A 15,888-nucleotide genomic window follows, 5' to 3' on the forward strand; every position below is an offset into this window, starting at 1 on the left:
TGGAACAAAGAGACGTAGCTACCGTCCTCACGCTCAAGACGACTCCGAAAGACCCAGCCAAAACAAAGAGCGCACGCAGGTCAGGTCGTTTCTGAATTCGCAGACTTTCACTGCCACGAGGGTCAACAAGGCTTTTTGGAAACCAGAGAAAATTAAAAAACAAACAAACAAACCAGAAGTCAAGTCAGAAGGAGAGCCCTTGATCTACAAGGCACGTGCCCAACAACTGTCGGTCGCTGGAGAGGGACTGTGAACTTCTCTGTTCACGGAGGAGACAGCACACAAAACAATCTCTCCTCGCCCATGACGCAGACCTTGAGAACAATACGTGTCAAGTTTACGAACTCCAAAGCTCGGCCTGTGAGAATTCATTCAAAAGGAGAAAACAACCTATTCCCCGCCTGATCATAAATTGCAGGAAATGCCAGGCACTTGGAATATTATGGCCCATATGCCACGGATTCATTAAAACCCAGACCTGTTTAAGCTACAGGAAGCACAGATTGGTGGAATGAGCACCAGAATGTGTCCTGGCTGATTTAGGTCTTTTTCTGTTTTCTAGCTCTCTGTTAAGAAGGTTAAAGGAGAGAGAGAGAGAGAGAGAGAGAGAGAGAAGGGCGGGAAGGAAAGAAATTCTCCATTGCTCATGCTTATCACTCAGAGATGCTGTGAAAATCAACGGAGAGCATCCTTGGGACACGGAGGAGCTTCTGGAAGCCCGACGCGGGGCATCTCCCAGAGCTGCGTGCCAGGAGCTTGGCCCCTATCACCACTGACTCCACAGTGGCTGGGACGTTGAGAGCTTCACAGTTCAAATTTCCTCCTTCAGGAAGTCCTGCATGTAAATGACGAGTCATTTGTATTCTCTGATGTTCCTTGTGTGGGAGGTAGGAGCTGACTGCCTCTTTCTAAAATAATTTCCTAAGCGGGACCTTTTTTTTAATATCAAGGCATTTTAACTGGGGAGGAGAAAGGAAGGAAATGAAACATCTCATTCAGCGGTGAGTGGATTGATTCACTTACTCATTCCACAAACATGTATGGAGCCACTCCAACGTGCCAGAAATTCCGCTGGACCCTGCGAAGGCAACGCCAAATAAGGCAGGGCTCTGGCCTCAGGGAGCTGATGGTCTTCAGAACGGAGGGAAATGAATGGGCCTGTGATCTAGCACAGCACTGTGCTGAGGGTAAGACTGAGCGACAAAAGAGTCCCTTGTGGCCGCATCGGTAGGGCGTGCCTTGAGCTAGCCTGGAAAGACGCAGAAGAATTAGATTGAGAAGAAGAAAAGGGCATCCCAGGCTGAAAAAGCGGCACCCACAAAAACAGGGGTGAACCAGCTTTCCTACAACGTAGAGAAATATGAAATGGGCTATGTGTGTAAGGAGCACCTAAGAAAACGTAGGCATCCAACGAATGGATTTAAACAAACGGGGTGGAGGGGCGCCTGGCTGGCTCAGTCAGAAGAGCATGTGACTCTTGACCTCGGGGTCGTGGGTTCGAGCCCCACGTTGGGTGCAGAGATTACGTAAATAAACAAAAATTTTTAAAAATTAAAAAAAAAAAGGCAAATGGGGTAGAGCCCGTGAAAGCTCAAAAGTGTTAACCTTAAAAAGAAAATAGCTAGTTATTTTAACAGAAAAAAAAAAAACAACTGGGATTATTCCAGAAGAGCAGAGAATTACAATATGGGATATGCAAGCTATGGGAAAACCACAGGTGAGTCCAACAAATGGAGAAGAGGAGCCCTATTTTATGGAGAAGGAGGAAGTTGGGAGAGGTGGTTTTGAATGCAAGCCTGTTTGAGAAAAGCAGGGGTTCAGCGTGATGATGGTTTCTCCTTGGTTGAGTTGCAGGGGTAGTCCATTTCTTTTTTTTTTTTTTTAATGTTTATTTATTTTTGAGAGTGAGCGAGTGAAAGAGAGAGAGAGACACAGAGACAGAGAACGAATGGGGGAAGGGCATAAAGAGAGGGACAGAGGATCCGAAGCGGGTTCCATGCAGACAACAGACAGCCAGACTTTGAGGCCCGAACCCGAGAACCGCGAGATCATGACCAGAGCCAAAGTCGGACGATTAACGGACTGAGCCACCCAGGCGCCCCTGGGTGGGGGGTGGGGGGTCAATTTCCTCTTGAGGGGCCTGTAACTGATCATTCTTTCCTCTTGAAGAGTCTTCTGTTAGGGGTCTGTAATTGATGATTTGTTCCTGTAATTGACATTTCTGGTAGGGGCCTTCTACCACTCCCCGCTTCCAGCCTCCGGAGTCCACGTTAATGAGGTTTCCTTGTATTAATTTTCACACAGTAAATAAGAAGTAACCATGTCAGAGATGCTTTCTCAGAATCACTGATTTTTTTTTTTAAGGTTCCTTGAGAAGCGGCGACCTGAATCGCATCTGATTCGTGACTGCCGAACTATAGAAAATGTGCAGATCTGCTCGACCGTGTGCATACCTTTAGCTGAGGTGATGCAGGTCCCTTTGGATGCGGTGGTCTGAAATCTTAGAGATTGTGCTTTTGGCGAGCTGGAGCAGTTGCCTTCTAAAAACTAATGACAACCAAAACTTACTGAGCTCTCATGAGATGGCGGGCACTATGATTGCCCCGAGGCTATCCAATGACTAAGAAACAGTCCCTTGCCCTCAGTGACCTCTGAAAAACTAGCCATTAGGAAAAAAAAAAAAAAAGCAAGCTCTTACCCAACCTCTAATTAAAACGTGAGGTCTCCGTTGTTAGTATTTTAAGGATAGTCCTTTCTCTCAGTTCGGCAGTCTGGAAAAGACATCTAAATTAAAGAGAGTAATGTGTACGTAGAACACTCCATTTATCACAGTTCCGGGAGAAAAAGCTAGAAAAGCCGAGCGTCTGCTGCCCCAGTGTGGCCACACTGCACCCTTTGCTTTCAGCAACCACATGAATGTACATTTCCCACATCAACACTGGACCTGTGAAATTAAGAATTTTGGAGAATAAGGCTACAATATTGGGTAAGCAGGGGGTGGGGGTGGGGGGGTAAAGAGGTTCTCTTTTACCATGGCCCTAGGAAAGTCCTATGGTGAAAACTGAAAAAGAACAAAAGCAAAAAAACCACAACTGAATCTCTCCAGGATAGCTCAAGAGATCCCAGTAGTAAATTCTGGTTTATCCTTGGTGCCTGGGTGGCTCAATCAGTTAAGCATCAACTCTTGGTTTCTGCTCAGGTCATGATCTTGTGGTTCATGAGTTTAAGCCCCAAGTCAACCTCCACATCAGTGCAGAGATTCGTTGCTTGGGATTCTCTCTCTCTTCCTCTCTCTCCCTCTCTCTCCACCCCTTCCCTGCTCATGCTCTCTTTCTCTCTCTCTCTCTCAAAATAAATAAACTTAAAAAAATATGTTCTAGAGTAAGGTTTAAGTCAAGCAAATGTATTTGTTCTTCTTCATACATCCGTCAACAACTGGATTAAATTATTCCCCCATAATTTCCCTTTTCTGGAACATTTGCTTTACGCTTTTCACCACACCAATTCCTCTCACTACAGAAAATGTCTACCCATGAATTACTCTTCCTCAAAATGTTCCCAGACTCCACTCACAAAACTTGGTCAAACCAATAATTTCAGCACCTGGAGTGAAAAAAAAACAAAGACAGATAAAAAGAGACAGAAAGAATGACGGGGAAACCTTTGCTATTTGCATACTTACATATAAACTACTCAAAAGCCGGGACCACCTCTAGTCTTTCAATTTTGTCTACTCCTACACTATTTCAATGGTAGATAGATAATGAATAGATTGACAGATAGATGATGGGGGGAGAGAGAGAGAGAGATGGCAAGAGGGCTTAAATAATGAGAGATTTCAGGATACTATTATTTAAATCCACCTTTTGCAAGGAGAATTTTGTATTTTGAGATCAGGTGTGAAACATAATTGGAAAGAAAACCATTGCACACTGAATATGCTTCTATAAATGAAATTAGCTCAAAATATTACATTTGCAGATGTGTGTGTCTCTTCTGTTAAATGTCAGGCGCCCTGTAGCTTGTGGGTAAGAAGAACCGTGTCTGCTTTGACTTTAAAAAAAAAAAAAACAGCTCTATCAATGAATAATTATATGCCACAAAATTCACCCATTTTGAATGCACGATTCGATGATTTTTTTTAACTTATAGAGTGCAGAAACCATCAACACAATCCAGTTTTTTGAGAGAGAGAGGGCACAAGTGAGTGAGGAGCAGAGAGAGAAAGAGAGACTCCCAGGAGGAGTGGAGGAAGAAAGAGAGAGAGAGAGAAGCAGGGCTCACCCGAAGCAGGGCTCGAGTTCACCCAAAGCGGGGCTCAAGCTCACCCAAAGTGGGGCTCACCCAAAGCGGGCTCAAGCTCACCCAAAGTGAGGTTCACCCAAAGTGGAGCTCGACTTCACCCAAAGTGGGGCTCAAGCTCACCCAAAGTGGGGCTCTCCCAAAGCGGGGCTCGAGTTCACCCAAAGCAGGGCTCCAGCTCACCCAAAGTGGGGCTCGAGCTCACCTGAAGCAGAGCTCATGCTCAACAAAGCAGGGCTAGAGCTCACTCAATGTGGGACTCGAACTCATGACCTGTGAGACCACGACCTGAGCTGAAGTTAGATGCTTAGCTACTGAGCCACCCAGGCACCCAACACAATCCAGTTTAAGAACATTTCCATCCATCCCAAAGTAGGCTACATGATGTTGGCCATCCCCACTCCCACCACCCAGCCCCAGACAACTATTCAACCGCTTTCTATCCCTGTAGATTTGCCCTTCTGGACATCTCATACAAACGGAATCACATTTATATGACCTTTTGCCTCTGGCTTCTTTCTCTTAACATAACGTTTTTGAGACGCATCCATGTTATAACAGGTATCACTAGTTCGTTTCTTTTTCTTGTCCACTGAGTGGATAGAACACATTTTGTTTCTCCGTCTCTCAATTGATGGACATTTGAATTCTTTTCGCTTTTTGGCTATTACGAATAATGCTGCTATGAGCATTGGGCGTACAAGCCTTTGTGTGTTATGTTTTCATTTCTCTTGAGTTGATGCCTTAAGAATCGCTGGATTTTATGGTAACTTTGTTTATTTAAGAAATCGCCAAATGGTTTTCCCAAAGCGGTTGTCCTGTTTTAACATTCCCACCAGCAATACATGAAGGTTCTGGCTTCTCAAAGCTTCACCAACATTCTTTTGGGTATGAAGGGGTGTCTCGTTGTGGTTTTTATTTCCATTTTCCTGAAGATTAATGATACAGGGATTTTTCCTGAACTTATTGGTCATTTGGGTATTCTCCTTGGTGAAATGTGTATTCTAAACTTTTGCCCGTTTTTAAATTAAGGGTTTTTTTTTTGTCTTATTAATGAGTTGATAGAGTTCTTTGTACATTCTTTTGTCAAGATAATAAATCTTTTGCCAAGAAATATGATTTACAAATATGTTTTCTGAACTGTGGATTGTCTATTTCCTTAACAGTGTATTTTTTTTAAGTTTATTTATTTTGAGAGAGAGAGACAGACAGACAGAGTGTGAGTGGGGGAGGGGCAGAGAGAGAGAAACACACAGAATCTGAGGCAGGCTCCAGTCTCCCAGCTGTCAGCACAGAGCCTGACCCGGGGCTCGAACTCCCAGACTAGGAGATCATGACCTGAGCTGAAGTCCGACGTTTAACCGACTGAGCCACGCAGGTGCCCCTTTAACAGTGTATTTTGAAACACAAAAGTTTTATAACTGTGATGACGTTCAGTTTATCAGTTTGTTCTTTCATGTATTGTGTCTGGTGTTACACCTACGACATTTTTGCCTAATCCAACATAAGCCATAATTTTCTTCCATTTTTTTTTTAAGTTTTATAGCTTTGGCACTTACATTTAGATCTGTGACCCATTGTGAGTGAATTTTTGTGTATGTTGCAAGGTAAGGGTACAAATCTATTGCATGAGGATATCCAATTGTCTTAGTGCCATCTGTTGAAAAGACTTTCCTTTCTCCATTGAGTTTTTTTCGGCACCTTTGCCAAAAATCATATGACCATAAATGTAAGGGTTTATTTCTGGACTTTCAATTCCGTACCATTGTCCGTCCTCGTGACAAGGCCACACTCTCTTGATTACTGTAACATTATAGTTGTTTTTTTTTTTTTAATCAGGAAGTGAAAGTCCTTCAACTCTGTTCTTCTTTTTCAAAAATGTTTTTGCTATTCTGGGTCCTTTTAGAATCAGCTTGTACAGTTCTGGGAGAAAAAAAAACCCAGTTGGGATTTTTATAAGGATTGAGTTGGGGCGCCTGGGTGGCGCAGTCGGTTAAGCGTCCGACTTCAGCCAGGTCACGATCTCGCGGTCCGTGAGTTCGAGCCCCGCGTCAGGCTCTGGGCTGATGGCTCGGAGCCTGGAGCCTGTTTCCGATTCTGTGTCTCCCTCTCTCTCTGCCCCTCCCCCGTTCATGCTCTGTTTCTCTCTGTCCCAAAAATAAATAAAAAAAAAAAAAAAAAAAAAAAAAAAAAAGGATTGAGTTGAACCTATAGATCTATTCGCCACCTAAACCAATCTATATAGATCTATCTAACAGTATTTGGTTTTCTAATCCATCAATGTGGAATGTCTCTCCATTTACTTTGATCTTTAATTTCCCAACAATTTTGTATTTTCCGTGTAGAAGTCTTACATTTCTTTTGTTACATTGACTCCTAAATATTTTATATCTTTGATGCTATTGTGTATAGAATACTTTTCTTAAATTTCATTTGCAGATTGCTCATTACTAGCCTATTGATCTTATATCCTGTAACCTTGTTCAACTTGTTTATTAGTTGTAGTAATTTTTTGGGGATACGCTAGGAATTTTAAAATACGGGATCATATCATCTACAAATTAAGATACTTTTACTTCCTCCTTTCCAATCTGGATGTCTTTAATTTTTTTCTTTGTCGCATGGGCTAGAACATCCAGTTCAATACTGAATAAAAGTGGTGTGGCAAGAGTAAACATTCTTGCTTTGTTCCCAATTCAGGAAAAGCATTTACTTGTCATCACTAAGTATGATTTTAGTTGTGGGTTTTTCATAGATGCCATTTACCTAATTGAGGAAGTTCCTGCCTATTATACTAGTTTGCTGAGAGGTTTTGTGTTTTGGTTTTTAAAATCATGATTGAGTGTTAGATTTTATCAAATGTTTTTTCTGTACTTATCGAGATGAAAGTGTGTTTTTTTATCCATTATCTCATTAATATGATTTATTATAGAAGTTGATTTTCAGATGATAAATCAATCTTGCATCTTTGAAATGAATTCCACCTGTCACAGTTTTTTATATGTTGCCAGATTTGCTTTGCTAATATCTTGTTGAAGATTATTATGTTCATGTTCATGAAGGACATCATCATCATCATGAGGTTGGGGGGCCTGGGTGGCTCAGTTAGCTGAACGTCAGACTTTGGCTCAGGTCATGATCTCGCAGTTCGTGAGTTCGAGCCCTGTGTCAGGCTCTGTGTTGACAGCTCAGCGCCTGGAGTCTGCTTCAGATTCTGTGTCTCCCCGTCTCTCTCTGCCCCTCCCCCACTTTCACTCTGTCTTTCTCTCAATAATAAAAAAGCATTAAAAAATACTTTGGGAAGTGTTCCCATCTCCTCTGTTTTCTGGAAAAATTTGTGAGAGTCAATGTTAATTCTTCTTTATATATTACAGAGAATTCAACAGTGAAGCCATCGAAGCCTGGACTTTTCTTCAGGGGCAGAATTTTCATCAGTAATTCAGGGCCCTTAATTACTGTAAGTCTATTCAGATTCTCTATTTCTACTTGAGTCCACTTTGGTGATTTGTGTATTTCTAGCAATTTGTCTATTTCATGTACATTTTCTAATTTGTAGTGTTCCCTAACAATTCTTTTAATTTCTGTTAGATCAATAATGATGATTCCTTTTTCATTTCAGATTTTGAGAATTTGTGCCTCCTCTCTTTTTCTTGGTGTAACTAAAGGTTGTTAAAATGCATGGACCTTTTCCAAGAATCAACTTTTGGATTCACTGATTTTCTTTATAGTTTTGTAGTCGTAATTTTTCCGTTTCACTTACTTGTGCTCGAATCTCTGTTACCTTCCTCCTTCTGTTTGCTTTGGATTTAGTTTGATCTCCTTTTTCTAATTTCTTAAGGTAGAAGCTTAGGTTATTGATTTGGGGTTCTTTTTTTCTCATATAGGCATATAAGCTATAAAACATTCCCCTAAGCACTGCCTTAGCTGCATCCCATAAATTTTGATATGTTGTGTTTTCATTTTCTTTCGCTTCAACATATTATTAAATTCCTTTGGTAATTTTTTCCTTTCACTCATGAGTTATTGAGAAGTGTGTTCTTTAGGGGCGCCTGGCTGGCTCGGTTGGAATAGCATGTGACACTCGATCTCGTGGTAGTGAGTTCAGGCCTAACACTGGGCGTGGAGATGACTTAAAAAAAAAAAAAAAGTGCTGGGGCATCTGGGTGGCTCAGTTGGTTAAGTATCCAACTTCAGCTCGGGTCATGCTCTCATGGTTCTTGAGTTCGAGCCCCGCGTCAGACTCTGTGCTGACAGCTCGGAGCCGGGAGCCTGCTTCGGATTCTGTGTCTCCCTCTCTCTGACCCTCCCCCACTTGCACTCTGTCTCTCTGCCTCTCAAAAATAAATACACATTAAATTTTTTTTTTTTTTTTTTTTTTTTTACAAAAAGAAGTGTTAGTTTCCAAATACTTGGAAATTTTCCATATTTTGATCTTCGTGGTTTCTAATTCAGGTCTGCTGTGTTCAGAGAATATACTTTGCCTGCTTTCAAATCTTTTAAATTTTCTGAGGCTTTTTATGGCCTAGCATATGGTCTGTCCCAGAGAATGATTCATTTGCGTGTGAAAAGGATGTGTGCTCTGCTCTTGTGGGATGGACTGTTTTATAGATGACAGTTGGTTCAAGTGTGTTGATAGCATTCGAGTCTTCTATATGCTTCCCGATATTCTACTCGCTCTATTTGTTATTCAGAGATGGAGTGTTGACATCCCCAACTATTATCGTTAAATTGTCCGTTTCCCCTTTCGATTCTGTCAGCTCTTGCCTCATGTATCCTGGGGCTCTATTGTTACATGCACATAGGTTCAAAATTGTTATATGTTCCTGCTACATTTACACTTTTAGCATTATGAAATACCCCCTCTGACCCTGATATTTTTTGTCCTAAAGTCTATTTCATCATGTATTAGTATGGCTACTCTGGCACTTTATAGTTGCTGTTAGTATGGTGTATCTTTTCTCATCCTTGTATTTTTAACCTCTGTCCTCCAAAATAATGTGTGTCTCAAGGCGCCTGGGTGGCTCAGTCAGTTAAGCATCGGACTTCAGCTTAGGTCATGATCTCGAGGCTTGTGGGTTCGAGCCCCACGTCGGGCTCTGTGCGGACAGCTCGGAGCCTGGAGCCTGCTGCGGATTCTGTGTCTCCCTCTCCCTCTGCCCCTCCCCCATCTCTCTCTCTCAAAAATCAACACACATTAAAAAAAACTCTTCCATAAGGAAAACTCAAGGTTCATATGGCTTGCTTGATGGATTTCATCAGGGAGCTAAGGGAGAACTAACACTAACATTACACAAACTCTTCCAAAGAAAAGGAAGTCTTGCGGAGAAAAGAGGGAGGGAACCCTTTCCATCTTCTTCTATGAGATCAGCATTACTTTGATCCAAGAGCTGACAAGAAAGGAAAATGAAATTCAGTGTTTTTCAATATATTCTAAATGAAATGCTAGTAAATTAAATCCATAAATATATTAAAAGATAATAGGTTATTACTAACCTGGGTTTATTCTGGAAATGCAGTATTTGTAAATCAATGAATACAATATGTTACGCTGATAGAATAAAAGAAAAATCACATCTCACTAGGTAAAGGCATTTTTTAATGTTTTTTAAAATTTATTCTTCAGAAGGAGAGAGAGACAGAGACAGAGCATGAGGAGGGGAGGGGCACAGAGAGAGGGAGAGAGAATCGGAAGCAGGCTCCAGGCTCTGAGCTGTCAGCACAGAGCCCGACGCAGGGCTCAAACTCAGGAATAGCGAGATCATGACCTGAGCCAAAGCCGGACGCTTAACCAACTGAGCCGCCCAGGCGCCCCCTTTTTTTTCTTTTCAATGTTTATTTTTGAGGAAAACACAGTGTTAGCGGGGGAGGGGCAGAGCGAGGGAGATGCAGTCTGAAACAGACGTGTGTCAATTCTTTTTAAAAAAAATTTTTTTTAATGTTTATTTATTTTTGAGACAGAGAGAGACAGAGCATGAATGGGGGAGGGTCAGAGAGAGAAGGAGACACAGAATCCGAAGCAGGCTCCAGGCTCCGAGCCGTCAGCACAGAGCCGGACTCGGGGCTCGAACTCATGGACCGTGAGATCGTGACCTGAGCCGAAGTCAGACGCTTAACCGACTGAGCCACCCATGCGCCCCAGACGTCTGTCAATTCTTAACCTATATGGAGCCAAGCTGAAGAGCAGAAAATGGTAATTCAGAGCTTTGAGAAGTCTCATGAAGTAGGGCAGGAAAATGGATTTACTGCTAGCTACTAAGGTAGCCAGGAACTCGAATGTCAAGATCCAATGAGAAAAGGAACCGCAGAAAATAGAGCTCCAAACCGTGGGCGTGGTTCAGTTTCTAAACCACGAGAGACAAGATGCTATGAAGTCAAGCAGAAAGCAGCAAGTAAGAGGCTAAAAAGTTAAGCAGAGCTTTTAGAAACCTCATAGTGATAGAGAGACAAAAGTTAGAGATCAAGGTCCCTCAGGGTTTCAGGTAAAAATCCCAAATGGCTTTGTCCCAGGAAGGGCAAACCAGATATGGAGATAAAACAGAGCCTCAAATCATCTGATTCCTTGATGGGATGGGGGTTATCTGCTTCTATTATACAGGGATGCCAGAAAAAAAAAGTAAATTATATCTGGAGGATTACATTTTTCAGAGAAATCTTTGAAAACTTTTCATATACAATTTCTGGTGTTCAAAAAAAAAAAAATCACAGGCTGCCATGAGTCAGATGAAGGAAACTAAGATGTAACAGACTATATAAATAAACCCATAGGCAAATCAAATATGTGAGTTATGAGACACAAACTTAAAAGAAATCAGGTGACAAAATTATATCGATTACAAGGAATCAAATGGAAATTTTAGAACTGAAAACAGAGCTTAAAGTAAGCACTAATAGACATTAGATGCAGCCTAATAGAAGCTTAGTGAATGGGAAGAGAGTTAGTAAAGAATATCCAGGCTAAAGCACTGAAAAAAAAAATGAAAAAGAATGGAAAGAATGCAAGAGACATGGGGCATGGTGGAAAGATCTGATACATGTTTAATTGGAAAGGATACAAATTGGAAGACATGTCCAAATTCACAGAAGATATCACACGGTTGATTCAAAGAGCTCTCCTGGGGCACCTGGGTGGCTCAGTTGGTTGAGAGCTTGACTTCGGCTCGGGTCACGATCTCACAGTTCGTGGGTTCAAGCCCCACATCGGGCTCTGTGCTGACAGCTCGGAGCCTGGAGCCTGCTTCCGATTCTGTGTCTCCCTCTCTCTCTCTGCCCCTCCACTGCTGGTGCTCTGTCTCTCTCAAAAATGAATGAACATTACAAAAAACTCTCCTAATGTAAAGCAGAATGGATACAAAGGAAATCATAACTAGGCAAATCATAATCAAACAGCTGAAAAATAAAAGAGAAAAAAGGAAAATCTAATTGCAGCCACAGAAAGAAAAGGCACATCACCTTCAAAGGAGAAACAATAAAACTGGCAGCTGACTTTTCGACAAATACAGTGAAAACCAAACACAAAGTGGTGTTTTAATTTTTTTTTTTACATTTATTTATTTTTGAGAGACAGAGCACAAGTGGGGGAGGGGCAGAGAGAGAATGAGACACAGAATCGGAAGCAGGCTCCAGGCTCTGAGCCGTCAGCCCAGAGCCTGACACAGGGTTCAAACTCACAACCATGAGATCATGACCTGAGCCGAAGTCAGATGCTCAACCGACGGAGCCACCCAGGCGCCCCAAGAAGTGGTGTTTTTAAAGTGACAAAATAAAATCACTCTTTACCTGGAATTTTACTGCCAGAGAAAACATCCTTTTTGAATGACGATGAAATAAATTTGGTTCCAGAAAAACCAAAAATGATAAAATCAATTGCCAGCATTCCTACACTAAAACAAATCCTCCAGATTTTTTTTTAAAGTTTATTTATTTTGAGAGAGAGAGAGAGAGAGGGAGGTACACAGAGAGAGAAAGAATCCCAAGCAGGCTCCCTGCGGTCAGCACAGAGCTCAACATGGGGCTCGAACTCACGAACCTCGAGATCCTGACCTGAGCTGACATCAAGAGTCAGATGCTTAACTGACTGAACCACCCAGGCGCCCCCTGAAGGTATTTGTGAAAGTTAGAAAATCTGGATCCTTAAAAAATAGAAGTGCAAAAAGGAGTGGAGAGTACTAGAAAGACAAAGTATGTGGGTAAATTTATAGGAACACCGTCTTAAACGATTACATCGCTTTGAGAGGCATTAAAATAGATGTGGACCTAAAATGCAGGTCAACAACAGGACAAAAGGGGAGATGGGCCAGAGCAAATATTTTACATTATTCAATTCTGGAGGAAGCAGTAAAAGGATTAATCTACAAGAGACTAATAAATCAGGAGTAGATGTCATCATCTCTAGGATAACCACAAAAGTATAATTAGAAACTTCAAGAAAGCAAGCCCGCTCAGCTCCTGCCCAGGGCACACCCTCCAGCCAGCCCTCACTCTTCAGGATGTTCCGGATCAGGTCTGCAACCTGGGGATTGCCAAGGGCACAGTCCAACTGGGTTCAGTAGGTCCACCTACTGGGATGCTTGAATCACACGGTAGAGCGTGTACCGATCTGAGCACCTGTAGCAACAGCGTGAGGCGGGTCTCCGGGACCCTCGTCAGGCTCGAAGATTCCCTGGGACTCAGGAAAGCTGTTCTACTTTTCAGAGTCCTGCGAGTCCTTCTGAGCTGCTTTATACGCGGTGATGACCTATTACGGTGACAGCGCGCACAGGACAACCAGCAAGGGGAAAAAGGCACACGGGGGACGTCCAGTAGAAACCCGTGGTGACAGATCAGTTGTTTTCTCCCAAAGGAGTCACGCGGGTCAATGCTTAATTCTCCCAGGAATGGTGCGTCACAAAACCTGCTAAGTGCTGCCGGCCAGGGGAGCTCAGCCAAGCCTTGGGGTGCAGGGACTCTACTGGAGGTCATGCAGGCATGACCACGTGACTGACTTCAGCTACTCAGTCGACAGCCCCCAGACGTCAAACGAACACAGCGTGGCCCAGGGCCTCACACATACAAACACAGATGTTCACCGCAAGTCACAATCTCTGTATAAACGATCTGGCCCAACTAGGACGGCGATGCCTGGAATCCAAAAACACTCTGATCGGGCAGAATATGACAGGGGCTTAGCGGCGGCCTCCCAGGAGCTAGAAAAGGGCCAATCCTCCGGAGACAGGCTTTTCTTTCAAAAGCTCGAGTAACCAAGCTCCACTGAGTTACCCCTTCACAATGAATCTGAACTTAATTGACAGCCATTAAAAAAAATGTTTTCAGTTGGAGATGAGTGGTGACTCTAGGCAGGGTGGGAAGATGGTTCCTTACCAAGAGGCCCAGTTGTGGAAAAGGTACCAAAACGGGAGCCCACGGTGCAGGAAAGTGCAGCAAGGGCAACAGCATGTTCTCCAGTCTGTGGGAGAGAACCAAAAAACCCACCATTTGCCAGGTGGCTGACATGGGTCAAGTCCCGGGCTCTAAGAGATACAATCAACTGATTTGATTGATTGAACCATCAATCGCTGTTTGCCCAGGTAATCCTCAGGAAGAACCTGAAAGCCTGAGCTGAGTATGGGGCATAGTATGGGCTGGAGGGGCACCTTGGCGTTTCTTTCTTTTTTTAATTTAATTTTATTGAATGTTTACTTCTTTTTGAGAGAGAGAAAGAGACAGAGCGTGAGCAGGGGAGGGGCAGAGAGAGAGGGAGACACAGAATCTGAAGCAGGCTCCAGGCTCTGAGCTGCCAGCATGGAGCCCTATGCCGGGCTGGAACTCAGGAACCGTGAGATCACGACCTGAGACGAAGTCAGACACGAAACCGACTGAGCCACCCAGCCGCCCCAGCTTGGCGTGTTTCTTACTTGCTAGTCGCCTGACTCACTGCTAGGAAAAACTGGCACTGCGTGAGCAATAACCAACCACATGCCCATCAACTTGCTCCTGTGTTATGAGGGTATGGGGACAGTCTGACTAAGGCCAAAGACGAGGTCCTTCTGCAGTTGGGGGTTTCTCTACTGTCCTTGGGACACTATCATATTAATTTTCTGGTCTCCTGATACCGATGTCTGAAAAGGTTAGCAGGTCGCCTCTCCTCTAGAAACAAATACGATGGTCTCTCGAGGACTGGCCATCGCTTACAAATGCGCAAAGAACTGACACTGGTGGCAATGCCCACTCCCCTGAGGGCAAACAGGCTTCTCTCCTGGGACTCCTACACAAGGCTTGGGACACTCACTTCCCAGAACTCTGCGGTGGAAGTTTGGGCTCTGATGCATCCAAACCACCCGGGAATGTCAGTTACCTCGGAGGGGAAAGGGAAAGACAGGGACAGAGCAGTATGCTCCAATGGAGATCCCATACGCCTATGACGGCTCCACGACGGTTTTGTCACGTGCTTCTCGCAACAGTGCCTGGCACCCGCTGGCTCGGGCACAGAAGCAATCGGGTGGATCTGAGCTGGGACCTTGCGGTGCCCGGACCAAAGAGTTCTGCTTCGTGGCAGGCAGCTCCAGGGGCAGCACACGCTTGGGCCTCTTTCCCCAGACCCTGGCGGGAACCAGAAAACTTTCCTCAAGACACTTACAGGCCTTTTCAGCAGGCCATGCTGCCACCGGCTGGCACACCGGCCGGCACAGAGAACAACACGCTCGGCTACTTTACCCGGTGTTATCAAAAAGCAAACACCAGACTCTCCCTGGACGCCCCGGGTCGCACCCTGGGAGTAACACGATTTATTTCAGGAGACTCGGGCATCGGGGTTTCTCCCACTGCGCGCATCGCCCGCCCTCCCCGCCCGCTCCCAAGCGCTCTTCCGGGCCGCTCCCCCGACGGAGCCCGCCCTCTGCTCTCTGACCCCTGGGGCAGGCCCGGTTCCCAGGGACAGGCCCCGCCCCCAAGATGGCGGCGCCCATGTGCCGCTGAGAACGGCAGCAGGCCCCACTACCCTTTCTCATTCCGAGAAGCTGAAGGCAGCGGAGAGCGCGGCTCCCGGGGATGGAGGGTGCGCGGCAGACGGCGCGGGAGACGGCGCCTCGGCCTCGGAGGCGGCGGGACCGGGGCCTCTGCGACCGTCCGCCGGCCCCTCGCCGCCCCCCGGCCTCTCGTGCGAGTCGTCCGGAAAACGGTCGCCCGCTCCGGTCCCTACATCGTGCCCCAGGCGAACCCCGTCGGAATCACTGGCCGCGACTCGCGCCATCTTGGCCATTGGCCGTGGAGGCCCCCGAAGCAGCTCGTGCGCGTGCGCCGCGCTCCGACCTCGGGCTGCGGGGCGCCGGGAGCGGAAGTGCTCCGCTGACCCGAGGGCGGCGCGAGGTCGCGCCGCTTGTTGTCATCCGACCTGGCTGTCGGGTTCTGGTAGCCAAGTACCGGGAGGCGGAGCAGGCACGGGCCGGAGGGCAGGTGCGGGTGATAGGTTCGCGCCCCTGCGACCTCGGGGCCCTGGGCTGAGTGTGGGCGACGGGCCGGGGGCGACAGCCAGTGATACTGTCATTGAGTCGGTGGGTCAGGTTCAGCGGCCGCTTGCTGAGTGTCTAGTACGTGCGAGGCGCCCTTGGGGTG

The sequence above is a fragment of the Panthera tigris genome, chromosome X (assembly GCF_018350195.1).
Source record: "Panthera tigris isolate Pti1 chromosome X, P.tigris_Pti1_mat1.1, whole genome shotgun sequence".
Lineage (NCBI taxonomy): Eukaryota > Metazoa > Chordata > Mammalia > Carnivora > Felidae > Panthera > Panthera tigris.